This window comes from Coturnix japonica, chromosome 10, assembly GCF_054131305.1.
Source record: "Coturnix japonica strain WE chromosome 10, WE-NBRP24, whole genome shotgun sequence".
Lineage (NCBI taxonomy): Eukaryota > Metazoa > Chordata > Aves > Galliformes > Phasianidae > Coturnix > Coturnix japonica.
The window spans coordinates 17,985,455-17,999,578 of record NC_140672.1 but is presented as its reverse complement, the minus strand read 5'-3'; positions in this window follow the sequence as shown (position 1 = coordinate 17,999,578).

The window sequence follows — 14,124 nt, the reverse complement described above, 5'->3', positions numbered from 1 at the left end:
GTTTCTATGCCTTCCTAGGTGATTCGAGCCCTTGTCAACCCCAAAGATCCAAACCAAGCAGTGTCTTTCCATCAATGGAGAGTTCTTATTAAGCATGAATCGCTGCAATTCGGATGACAGCCTTCCACATGGTAACAGTGATGGACACAAGGGGCTCATCCACGTTCATGCTCTCATATCTCCTGGCTCTGCTGAAGCTCGTGACCTGAGCCTGCCAGACACAGCAGTCACCTGCCTGGATTGTGACCCAGCGCCTTTGCAGTGCTGCCCATCCCAAGCACAGCCCGAGTGTCCCAGCAGCAGCACCACCATGCAGGAGCAGGGCAGCATCAGTGAGGTGAAGCTGAGCATCTTAGATGGGGACTTAGAGTCAGGCTGCCAGTCCCAGGCACCAGGCAGCAGCACCAGCTCTGAGCCACTCTCATCTTGACAAGAGGAGTCCCATCTTCACCCTTGACCTCTCAAGCCCTCCTGTCTTTTATTGAATAAAGTCACTCTCATGCTCAGTCATCGCCTCGACTGCATTCTGAGTCTTCAATCACAGGGATTGGGATGAATGCAACAAACAGCAAGGCAGCTCAGCTTGCAATGCTATGGCTGTGGGGTTCGTGCAGGCAGAGCTCTGGGTTCCCATTTTGCCTGGCTTTGGGATGTCTGCAGCAAGATCTCTACCATTTTGTATGGGAGCAAATAATCTCTAGCATCCAGGTTGCTGCTCATGATATATCCCAGTCTTCCTGGCTGTCACTTTGTGATACTTTTCAAAGCCTTTTGATACTCTTTGATGCCTTGGCTGCTCCCTAACACCTCTGTCCTCCTGCCATGTTGACTCACGTCTCCCACTTTTAAGCTGGCTTTGCAGATCATCTCCAGCCCTGTCATCATCACGCTGCAGCAGGAGGTGCTCACCTGGCCCAATGTCTGGCAGTACTGCTTGTTCTGCAGATGAGCAGCTGCCTCCTCATCTCTTCAGCTACAGTAGTTTTTCTCAGGGCAGTTAGATGCAGTCATGCTCCTCTGGATTTGGTGTGTTAAATCCATGCTGCATGGCAGCAGTCAGTGCAATACAAAGGTGTTCTGTGTGCCATAGCATTTCTCCAGGGGCTGCCAAAGGTAGAAGCACAACACAGCACCATCCTTCTGACAGTAATGTCTGTGAGTGTTAGACATGTGAGCACTGCATCATCCCCAGCGTGTCAGTGCTTTTCCACACCAACCTGACTCTCACACTCTGCACTGAATGTAACTCTGCTCTTGTGGAGACAAATGCTTTCTGTCACATCCTCCATCCCTGCAACCATTTGCCGGTAGGCAGCTCTTGCAGAAGAATCAAGCAGCAGAACCTTGTGCTCACCCTACAGCATGCAAATGCTATGAAAGCAGAAATAACCTGGCATGCTCTGGGTCTGCAAGGCTGCACAGATGGGAGAGGTAGATTGTGTTTTTGCAGTGGAAGTTTCCAGTATTTTCAGTACATAGTGTAGGCCCTAACTGAATGTATAACCCTCTTGTAAAACAGCTGTATAAGTAGTTTTTCCACCAAGAAAGTTGCTGAACAGAATTAAGTTCAGACTGGGGGCATTCTGACATGGGGAGAATTGAGACAAGCACAAGATAAATACAGGGTGGGTAGAGCCCAGCACAGGGCAGAATGAATGTACTGACTTTTGGAAACATTGCCCTTCTCTGTCCGCAGAAAAGTACAAGGCAGACCTAAAAACAAGAGGTTGGTAATTGACCTTCTATGGAAATGAATCCTAGCCACAGTCCCGAGGAGTCTGTGAGCCTGAGATGCTCAACCAATGAGAGCCATGAGAGCATCACCTGCAGTGGGTTTAGGGCACAGAACAGAATTGATTTCACTGACTGGTGTGCAGTTTCTCCCTTGCCAATAGGGGATGTGCGCGCAGTATTGCAATAATGAATAAGCACTGCTGCTATCGCTGCCATCTTTGCCTAACTAGAAATCTTTGACTTTGAGAGTTTCTCACACAAGGGGAGAGGGTAAGAAAGTAAAGAGGCACAGAAAACTAAGGGAAACTGCTCTTCTTTATCTTATCTATAAAAATTGATACGATGCTGTTGTGCATTTTTTTTAATTTTATTTTTAATTTTTTGCTAATGTCAGTTAGATTGTTTTAAAATATCCACACACCAAAATCTGACTACCAAGCAAATGTAATGAAAATGAAATGAAGGTGAGTTAGTGGAAAGCACAAGGCCATATTATATTAGGCTCCAGCAAATTTACAGGCAGTCACTGCACGAAGAGGTAGATCTGAGTTGCACATTATATGATTCCCACAAAGATTAAGGAAATCTGAAGCTTTCAATATATTTTTTTAATTCTTTTTTCATTTCATTTTTAAACACCTGACCCAGACCCCAACCCTCACAGGAGCTGTAAAGATAACAGCATTAACCAGCAATGTAACTCTAATCCTAACCCTTACCCTGATTCTAAAATCGTCCCTAACTCCAAATGCAACAACAAAAATGATGCTAGAAGTTTGTAGCAAAAGGAACCTTAACCCTGATCATAATCCAAAAAAAAAATCATTATGGTAACAATAATCTTTACCTTAAGAGTAATATTAATCAGAGCCCAGATGATGCCTGCATCCAATCAGAAGCATGCTTTGCATTATTTAAGAGTTGTATTTTTTCCAATGAACTCTCTCTATTATCACGTTTATAAAGTAACAGAGTCTGTTCTTTTTCTCCTGACACTGTGCCTTACTCCTGACATCCCCTGGAAATGACCCAGATAGGGCACCATCAAAGTAATGCTAATAGTAATGTCAATCCTAAGGGTATCTCTAGCCTCAGTGTTAATGGGACGCTAACAACAATCCCAACAGCCTTAAACATTCTGGTGGTGTGAAAGAGGTGCTGCCTTGCACATGCTGGGCAGTCCCATTGCCTGTTAAATGCAGGCGGCAGCGTAGAAACATGATGCCCGTGGTCAGAATGCCCTGTGGCAGATCCTGGCACCGGAGAACTGACCGGAGAACCATGAGAGAACTGACAACAAATCACGCGACATCAGAACCGACTTCTAAAAGAAGTGTTTTTTTTTCATCTCAGAAGTGGGGGGGGGGGGGGGGGGGGCGGGAAAGGGATATCAATTTAATTACTCATTAATTTATTGACAGACATTCACGTTTGCTATGTTTGGAGAAGTTTTTATTTGTTTGCTGTGGTTTGATTTTTTTTTTTTCTTTTTTTTTTCCCCCTTCCCTCCTCTTCCATCTTTGTGTTCTTCCCCTATAATCAAAAGAACGGATCCCCAGGGTTTGTCCCGCAGACGTTCTTTCCGTGGTCTCTGCTGCCACCTGCTGGCCAATAAGCGGAACTGTCACTGTTGGGCGTTTGGTGCCGCAGGAAGCACAACGCAGATCTGAGTTCTGACCGGTCTACGCAGCAAATCCGCCAATCTTTATTGCGATAAGCCCTCCAGACAAGAGCATAAAGTCTTTGCCTGAGGGCAGGGTTAGTAGTAATGGATGTCAGTTTTGAAATTTCCAGTCCATTCACCATAGCACTTTCTGCCTCCATGTCCCATAACCAGAGCAGCTATGCTGGCATGCTCTCTTGGTTTCTGTCTAAATCACTGTACTATATCCATCAGTTCAGCTGCTGTATTATGGGCAGCAGGGTTTGGGGGGTGGACACTGGTCAGGGCACTCCCACCAGCCTATCCTGCATTTTTTTTTTTTTTTTTTTTTTCATTTTTGGGTTACAATCAGTCAGATCTCAAATAGATCTAGTCCAAATGGAACCTCAAAATCTGACCTTTTAGTGCCTTCATTTACAGAGTCCATTTTATACAGATTCCCTTGTACAGGGCCCCCATGGTCCTCCAGACAGTTGTTACTGATCTTCCATAGGAGAATGATTGAATTAGGTTTTTTCCCATCAAAACTGCCACCTGTCTTTCCAATTTTTCAACACTATCATTCAATAGCTGATTTGCATCAGCCTGAGCCTCTTCAGTTATGTTCAGACAGTTCAAGGCCATCAGCAGTGGCCATGCCACCATGAACACAGCTAACTGTCATTCTCAAGTTGTAAGTATGTCTTTGCTAAGACCATGGAAATACTCAGTCAGGTGGGCCAGGGACTCATGGACCCTCCCTCCGTCCCACACAGGGCCCCATTTTTCAGTGACAGAAGCAGTGCTGCATTTTGAGGATCCTAGGAATCCCAGGACATGCCCTGACAAAAGGTCATTCAAAGGGGTAGTCTTTCCCCATCCAAACAACTCCATGATATTCACAGAATCACAGAATTGTAGGGGTTGGAAGGGACCTCCAGAGACCACTGAGTCCAGTCCCCCTGCCAAAGCAGGTTCCCTACACCACGTTGCACAGCTCAGCATCCAGGCAGGTCTTGAATATCTCCAGAGAAGGAGATTCCACAACCACCCTAGGCAGCCTGTTCCAGTGCTCTGTCACTCTCACCATAAAGAAGTTATTGCACACATTAGTGCAGAATTTCCTATGGTGCAGTTTCTGTCTGTTTCCCCTTGTCCCTCCTCCACACACTGCTGAAAAGAGTCTGGCCTCACCTCTTTGCCCCCCACACCTCAAATATTTATAGACCTGGATCAGGTCCCCTCTCAGCCTTCTTTTCTCAAGGCTAAACAGACCCAGTTCCCTAAGTCTCTCCTCATAGGGGAGATGCTCCAGGCCCTTCACCATCTTTGTGGTCCTCCACTGGACTCTTTCCAAGAGATCCCTGTCTTTTTTGTACTGGGGAGCCCAGAACTGGACACAATATTCCAGATGAGGCCTCACCAGGGCAGAGTAGAGGGGGAGGATCACCTCCTTCGACCTGCTGGACACGCTCTTTTTAATGCACCCCAGGATGCCATTGGCTTTTTTGGCTACCAGGGCACACTGCTGGCTCATGGTCAATCTGTCATCCACCAGGACGCCCAGATCCCTCTCAGCAGAGCTCCTCTCCAGCAGCTCTTCCCCCAGCCTGTACTGGTGCATGCAATTATTTCTACCCAGGTGCAAGACTCTACACTTGCTTTTGTTAAACCTCATCCGGTGTCTTACTGCCCAGCTCTCCAGCCTGTCCAGGTCTCGCTGAATGGCAGCACAGCCTTCAGGCGTGTCAGCCAATCCTCCCAACTTCGTGTCATCAGCAAACTTGCTGAGGGTGGTCACACAGCTAGAAAACGTTGTAAGCATTGTGTAGTATGAATAAACCATAGTTTTTGATCTAAATGTCAGAGTGAGTGTGGTGTGAGTGAGACACAGAACAGCTGCAGGGTGAGTGCCGAGTCCCGATCCATGTTTCCTTCCTCCTGTGAGGGAAATGGCCAGACACGGACAAAGTGAAAGACTGTGTTGTCTGTCCACTCATATGTACTTTCTGCTTGTATGTAAGAAGACGGGAGTTTGTACTCTGTAGATTAGTAAGATTGTCCTGAGTAGAGGTGTACATTCCACCCGACCAATGAATGTCAACCCATTTATGTAATACTATGTACTGCTTGCGAGGAAGTGTGTGAGGGAGGTGGTTCAATCAGTGCTGGTTCTGTGGCACAGTGTTTATAACTGAAGAATACAGACTGTATTAAGGGAGTTTATTTGAACTGAAGAACTGTACGTTTTGACAAACTGTTTTGATGGTATAAGAAAGTGTAATTGTTAATGATATATGGAAGTGTACTTGAGGGAATGTGGAAGTGTATCTGAGCATACAAACAGAGGAAGCATTTACAGAAGAAAAAAGGTTAAAGTGAGTTTACCTGCACTGACATGAGAGCAACACCCTGAACCTCTGCCCTGTGAGCTGAGCAGAGCAGAGCAGAGACACAGTCCTCATGTATCAGGTAGTGTTATTCTGCTTACCAAATGAATGAGTTCACTACAGAAGAGGCAAATCTTCCCCTCTGCTCCATTTGTGGCATACTCTGGAGTTCAAGACATTGCAAAGCTATGGCACATCTACTTTCTTTCAATGATGACGCCTTAGTATGCTCTGGGCTGTCATTTCAATTGCATCTAAAGAAGTCTAGGGTCATGCCAGCTGACAGGAAGCTGGCAAATGTTGTCTCATTGTAAGGAAGAGCAAGAAAGATGACATGGGCAATTATGGACCTGTCAGTCCAGAGCCTGGTAAAATTATGGAGAAAATGATGGTGGGAGTTATGGAAAAACAGCTGAAGGACAATTCTGTCATTGGTTGCAGCCAACACAAGTTTGTGAGGCGAAGGTCCTGTTTAATTTAAGCTCATTCTGTGACACAGTTATCCGTTTAGTTGACCAAGGGAAGCCAGTTGATGTAATCCTTGAGGATTTCAGTGGAGATTTTGATACTGTTTCTCACAACAACCTTCTGGACAGAATGTTCTGCATATGGCTAGACAGAAACACAATGTGGTGGGTGAGCAGTTGGCCAGTAGGTCAGTCCCAAAGGATTATAGTCAGTTTTTTCCATCAGGCTGGTAGATGGTCACTGTCGGGGTCCCCAGGGTTCCATTTTGGGGCCACTTTCCTTTCATGTTTATGCAGATGACTTGAATGCAGGACTAGAAGACGTTCTGAGCAAGTTTGCTGATGAGACCAGATGAGGAGGTGCTGTTGCCTCCACTGAGGGTGGAGAGGACTTGCAGAGAGATGTGGACAAGTCAGAGAAGTGGGTACCAGTTGGTACTAAGCACCAAGTGCATAAAGTATAACAAGAACAAGTGCCTGATTGTGCACCGCAGAACATAAAGGACTTCAAACTCTGGGAGAATGTGCAAACGAGGGCACTGGAACTGAGAGATCTGAAGTTCAGAGTTTCACAGGGATTGACTGCTTGTTCAGACTGGGCCCTTCTCACATCCCTTCTCACATCCTGCAATGAAACATAGGTCTCATATGGGACATGAACCTCACAGCGTCCTTGCACCACATGTAGAGCCTGGGATCTTCTGTCCCCATGTCTTTCATTTAACATCATACGGACCTCCAACCCATTGCCCCAGGAAATGCCAGGAGCCAACATGAGAGACAGGATCTCTCTACCACTGGTCTTGCAATCAGGGCTTGACCTGTCTGCTTCGTAAGGCAAAGGAGAGGTTTCTTAGCATGCCAGTGCCTTTGCCTGCCTGTAGTCATGGCTTCCAGTTATCTTCTCTAACAAGTCCCTTGGGAAGCTTACTTGGTAATGGCCCTCAGTGGGCCCATTAATACTCCAAGAAACTTCACTGTTACTTCCGACTTTGTCTTGTTGAGCACTTTGTGCAAACTTCTCTCTGCACTAGAGGCTGATGAACTCAGCATCAAATGCACCCTGGGCCCATTATAACCTAAAGAATCTCCTGTGCCTTATGCCATCTTGTTATCTTCTTCAGGTTATCAGAACTTGTTCAGCAAAAAGGAGGGATATCTGGAGAGAGCTTAAAGAATCCAGTATAAATTTATTGTCTATTTATTTATAGTTGGGTTTAAAGAAGACATTAAAGCAGCACTGTGCAACTGATACCAATCCAGGATGTCCCAATGAGTTCTGTACTGTTACTGTGTTGACAAAGGTCCTTCTCAACCTCCCCACCCAATTTCTGCTCACAATGGACCTATGGGACTTGCATCACTTTTCTTCACATCACTCTTCTCCTCTGCATTCATCCGCTCAGTGTTAAAACTGCTTTGCACCAACTCCCACTGGCTTTCCTCAGAGAACCAGCTACACATGGAAAAGGAAAGATTTCTCTTTTTTATCTGGCCAGCAAATGGAAAGAAAGGTGATGCAATTGAATGAACAGTAAAACACAGTGATCAACTGCATGCCATGTTCAAGCGGCATCTATTGAAGTTTGTCTTTCATATGGAATATTTTTAAAAGAAATGATTTATTCTGAGGTAGGATAGGATAGATTGAATCACAGTGAAGTAGTTGACAACAGAGGCCATCAGACTCTGAGAGATGGAGCAAATTCCAGTAATCTTCCTGGGATAGATCAGCCAGGTAGTTGAGAGGTATCAACTTAAAACTGATCAGGACTTGTGAGTATTTCACACATTGAGATGGGTTAACACATTCTCATTGATTTATATCTTTGTCTCCAACTCTGTTTTTCACTTTTACTGACATTAATGAACATCTTTCAGACTTCGTGCCTTAATAAAAAAGAGACAGTGATTGAGAAAAAGAAAAAGTATAAGAAGAAAAAGAAAAAGAATAGATAGGAAGGGATAGATCAAATCACAGTGAAGGAGTTGACAACACATTCCATCAGACTTTGGGGAGATGGAACAAATTCCAGTAATCCCCCTGAAAGTCAGAAATCAGACAGATAATTGGGAGGTATCTGACTGAACAAAGAGCAAGGGATGGAGAAATCTGGAGGGCAGTGGGAGTAGTGTGTGCCCAAATGGCCTGCTGAAAACATGCCCTTAACCATGGCCATTTCTTTAGGAGAGGTGAAAAAACTTGGAGGATGAGGCACATCAAATAGGCAGCAGGGAAGAGTAGTGCTGGGCACCAGGCTACAGTCACAGGGCATTGGCACTGGCACCGCTGTCTGTGTCTCTGAACCTGAAGGCATTTGTGTCCAGCGAACACAGTTCTGGAAAACATTGTAGTTTCAGTAAAAGAAAAAAAAAGACATCAAATCACCTCAAAGATTCATATTTACAACTTAAAATGGAACAAGACTCATGAGAATTTTTCATGTTGAGAAGGGTTAACACATTTTCATTGATTTCCATCTTTGTCTTCAATTATTTGTTTCAGTTTTATTGACATTTATGATCAACTATTAAGCTTACAGCCTCAAAATAAATAAATAAATTAAAAGAGATACATTTGCATCTTGCACATGGCCTGATGCCCCTTTCACCTTCACAGTTCCCACAAGTCCTTCCATGCCGGAGAGTATGAGATCCAGCAGAGCACCTCTCCTCTTTGGTTCCTCCACTGCTTGGTCAAGAAGCTGCCATCTGTGCTCTCCAGGGATCTGCTGGATGCCACATGCCCTGCTGTGCTGTCCCTGCCACAGATAATGGAGTGACAAAGGCCACCAAATGGGACAAGGGACAGACAACATCAGATTCCCATCTGTCTGCAGAGGGCACCTTCCATTTACTCTCCCTGATCAGGAAGACAGGAAAAGACACTGATGGTCTCCTCTGTTTGCCATTTCCATTAGCTCTGACCTGTCTGCTCTTCCATCCCCAGGCAGAGCTCAGTGCACTCTCACAGAGGGCAGTCGCCCTTCTTTGTCTCCTCGCCCATCCATCCTAAAGACTCGGTATCCCCCTTGTGCTACAGTGCAGTTGTGGAAACCATTAAACTGTGTCCCCATGGTCCAAACAGGAGCTCAGGCCTGCAGCTCTACCAAGATTTCTAGCTTCTTGTGTGTTGGTGTTTGCATTAGTGCAAAAGCACAGAAGTAAATATCCTAATTGAAAAGCATCACTGGACATTGCCTGACTGGATAGCTCATCTATAGAATCAGTGTGCAGAAGGTGGCACACAAACATTAGACCGATCGTGGGTCTTGGAGGTGACGTAGCAGCACGGACACACCATGGGCATGGCTTTCCTGAAGGCCCTGTGCTGCTCTTGTAGCTGTGAGTGAATTCACCGGACAGCCGGTGCTATCCCCTCTCTGGCCCTCAGCTGATGCCCAGGAAGGAGGTGTCTATCTCAGGGATTTCCCACACGGTTTACAAGCACTTGCAAACATCAGGAGCAGCCCAGGCACCTTGGGCATCACCCAGTGTCTGTGTGTGAGCTGCTGCCTCCCAGCTGAAGGACCGAGGACTCAGAGCAGGAGCTCACATGCAGGCAACTCCTTGTGCACTTCTGAACTGAACCAGAGAAATCCCAGCTCCTGTGGTTCTGTGGGGAGCCGAATCCCATTTCAGCTCCAGGATTTCTGTCAAGGGATGAGACTCCTGCGCTGCCTCAGCTGGATCACTGCCCTGCACAGGGAAAGTCCAAACCTCGCCTTCCTTGTCTGGTTGCCCTTATTGTTTCATCAAACGATCTCTGGGAGCACTCCCCATATGTCTCCAATCAGTCACTGACCACTGGACATGTGGTGGTTAATTGAGTGGATTTCAAAGCACAGTCATGATGCTGTTGTCTTTCAGGAGCTGTTGGCCATGAGGACCCAGGGACATGTCAGGGGAAATGAGTGGGAAGGATAAAAATGACATAATCTGCTGCTTGCTTGTCCAGGTTCCTGGGACACAGGGAGCTCATAAAAGTGGGCAGAGCTGCAGAGAGACAGCTGTGCCCAGGAGCAGATCTCGTGCACAGCACAGCCTGCAGGTGACAGAAGGAGAGGAGAGAAATTGGAGAGAGCTTGCAGGATGTGTGTGGTGTGAGCGGGCTGTGAACTCACTGCAGGAGCATTGCTCACAGACCATGACAAGGTAAGTCTCACAGCTGACCATGAGCTGCTTTTAATTAAGGGGTAACTATAACTGGGACATCCCATAGGAGATCTGACTGCAGGCACTGCATGTTTCTTTACTGTGGAAAAAGCTTTCTGCTCCAGCTGAGACGGGTGCCCAGGGCTGTCCTGCAGAGCAGGGTCCCTGCTGTGCCCCAGGGGCTGTGTGCCGGGTATGGGACTCTGCCGCCTGCCAGGCTCAGCACTCAGCCTGCCCGGGGAGCTGCCCAGGGCGCTGCGGGGAGACGTGTGGGGTAAGGAGCCCCTGGCAGGGTTTGTGTTGCCACAGCTGCTGCCTGGGGCAGAGGATCACAGCTCCACTGCACAACTGAATGTTTCTGAGGGCACTTTGCAAGAGGAGAGCCAAGGCAGGGGGTTTCCATTTCCTGTTCTGAGGCAAAGAGGTTTGGAGTCAGAAATCTAAAAGGGGCAATAAGAGTTCTGAGAATTTTTCATCAATCAATTGCTTGTTTTGTGAACACTCACACATGATGTGCTTTCAGTCTCCCCTTTCTCGAAGGATGGAATTATCTTCATTTTCTGTAGGCATGAATAATTCACTTATCCTACAAACAGGCAGCATTTTCTAACTGAAACTGAATGCCACAGAAGCTCGGGTAGGGGGCTCTAAGAGCACTTGGGGTAAAGATATGAGACATGAAACAGATGAAAATATCCAGGGAGAAGGGATAAGAAAATAAGAGGAAGGTTAGAGCTCCATATGCTGCTTCTGCTTAAGGAATGCTGATCTACATGAAATTAAATGCAAGTAATGGTGCTAAATGTACACTGTTGTAAGAGAATTAAAACATTTCATATTATAGCAGGAGGAGTGTGTCTGAGAATGGTCTGGACTTGTCATTATCTTCTGCACTCTGAGCAGGACTCCAAGCCCAACAACAGCAGATGTCCAACAGCAGCTCCATCAGCGAGTTCCTCCTGCTGCCGTTGGCAGACACGCGGCAGCTGCAGCTCCTGCACTTCTGGCTCTTCCTGGGCATCTACCTGGCTGCCCTCCTGGGCAACGGCCTCATCAGCACAGCCGTAGCCTGCGACCGCCGCCTGCACACCCCCATGTACTTCTTCCTCCTCAACCTGGCCCTCCTCAACCTGGGCAGCATCTCCACCACTCTCCCCAAAGCCATGCCCAACGCCCTCTGGGACAACAGGGCCATCTCCTACACAGGATGTGCTGCACAGCTCTTTTTCTTTACCTTCTTCATGTCAGCAGAGTATTCCCTTCTCACCATCATGTCCTATGACCGCTATGTTGCCATCTGCAAGCCCCTGCACTACGGGACCTTGATGGACAGCAGAGCTTGTGCCACCATGGCAGCAGCTGCCTGGGGCACTGGGGTTCTCAATTCCCTGCTGCACACTGCCAGTACGTTTTCACTGCCTCTCTGCCAAGGCAATGTTGTCAACCAGTTTTTCTGTGAAATTCCCCAGATCCTCAAGCTCTCCTGCTCAGAATCAAATCTCAGGGAAGTTGTGTTTCTCATTTTTACTATCAGTTTAGACGTAGGCTGCTATGTTTTCATAGTTGTGTCCTATGTGCAGATCTTCGTGGCTGTGCTGAGGATGCCCTCTGAGCAGGGACGGCGCAAAGCCTTCTCCACGTGCCTCCCTCACCTGGCCGTGGTCTCCCTGTTTCTCAGCACTGGTGCTTTTGCCTACCTGAAGCCCCCCTCCATTCCCTCCCCACTCCTGGATCTGACAGTGGCACTTCTGTACTCAGTGGTTCCTCCAACACTGAACCCTATTATCTACAGCATGAGGAACAGGGAGATCAAGCACGCTCTCAGGAAGGTGTTGCAATACTCACTATTCCCGCTTCAATAAAGTGCACATCTTCATCGCATGATTCCCAGTGATGGTTCTTCATCTTTTATGCATCTTTGATTGATTGATTATGTGAGATATAGCAACGTGCAAAAAAATGTTATTGAACTTATAAATAAAAATTTGTTTCACTTCTTTCACACCTACTATCCATTTTCTCACTCCAAGAGCTCATGTAAACATGGAACCAGATTCCCCGAATAGGTTAAGAGATAAATAAATAGCATTCAAAATACGCTTTTCCTTAGCTCTTCTCTTATCCAACTTTGTCTGGATTTGGGGAAGGTACAGCCACAGATAGAAGCACAACTAGTTCTTTTCATTCCTCCTCTCTTTACACTGATACAGTGCACAGAGGATTCGAGTCCTCTCATTTCTACAGGCCTGAAGGTCTTGTGTGTCTCACAGCAGTCCCGTCGTCTCTACAGCAGCACTCAGTGGTTTGCTTAATTTTCTTATCTCAATACTTGGAACAGCTACAGGACCTGTAGCATAAGTGACCGCAGAGCTCCTTATGAGGGGTGGAGTGACAGTGGGATCTGTCCAGAGCTTGGAGCAACTGCAGGATGTGTAGCAAAAACTTGGAGCTATTGCAGGGACTGTGCCAGGAGTTGCAGAGGCTGCAGCAATGTCAGCAGATCCAGCTCTCTTCCCCTTGAAGATGCTGAATAGTGTTGAACACAGCTCAGTAGGTGTGGGCCAGGCCCTGGCACACTGCAGTCATTTGGGCCTTTTTAGGATTACCAGTGCCACAGCAGACCTGTCTCCAATATTCTACCAGTTTCTCAGGATCCTGCAGTTGCTCGGAGATGAAGTTCCAAAGCCCTGGGGGTGCCCACCACTCCAGGCAGCTGCCCAGACTGTCCCACACCCCCTGCCATGCAGAGCCTTCTCACCTTGGGGCAGATCTCTCACTGATATTCCTGAATAATTGTTTAACCTCAATCCTAGAATCATAGAATCACCAAGGCTGGAAAAGGTCTGAAAGATCATCCAATCCAACCGTTCACCTATTACCAATAGCTCCCACTTAACCATGTCCCTCAACACAATATCCAGTCTCTCCTTGAATACCCCTGGTCTCCCAGAGACGACAGTGTAAAATGTGTAATTCCTAATCATACCAACAATATTACTTCCAAAACCCAAAGATGTCCAAAGAGCTGAATGTGCACAAAACTTCACTTTGCCAATTTTATCGTGGTACAAACCAAGGTCAAACAGCATAGCAAAATAAATACCCTAATCCAGCATCCAGAGTTGACAAATGATGCAGCAGGGAAAACAAGCAGCAAGCAAGGAGCTGTGAAATGCAGCTTCATGAGAAGACTCAGCAAGCTTCACAAATAGGGAAACTATCAGCACCATGGCCTGCACATCTCCAACTCCCACAAAGCCCTGTCCACTCTGGACAGATGTGCTGTTACCACAACCCTTGGAGCCTCACATCAGGCACCAAAATGACTGTGGTTGTTGAACCCAACATGTGGCTCAGCAGCTCACAGTGCTTTGTGCACTGCCCCATTCCCAGTGGGATGGGGATGAGAACTGGGAAAAAGAGTACAACTTCTGGGTTGTAACAAAGCAGTTTACTAAGAGAGATAAAAGGAGAGGAGTAATAGTAATCACTATATATCCGTTGATATAGAATCGTATGTAACAACTGATGCACAAGCACTTGCTCAGCACCACCAGACTGATGCTCAGCTGGGCCCTGAGCAGTGAAGAGACTGAGATGAACTCCCACCCCTTTCAATACAATTTCTGCTTGCTGTCAGCTGATAGAGAACGTCCCTTTGGCCACTATCAGTCAGCTGTCCTCACTCTGTTCCCTCCCAGCTCCATGTGCCCTCCACTGACCATGGCCTTGGCTC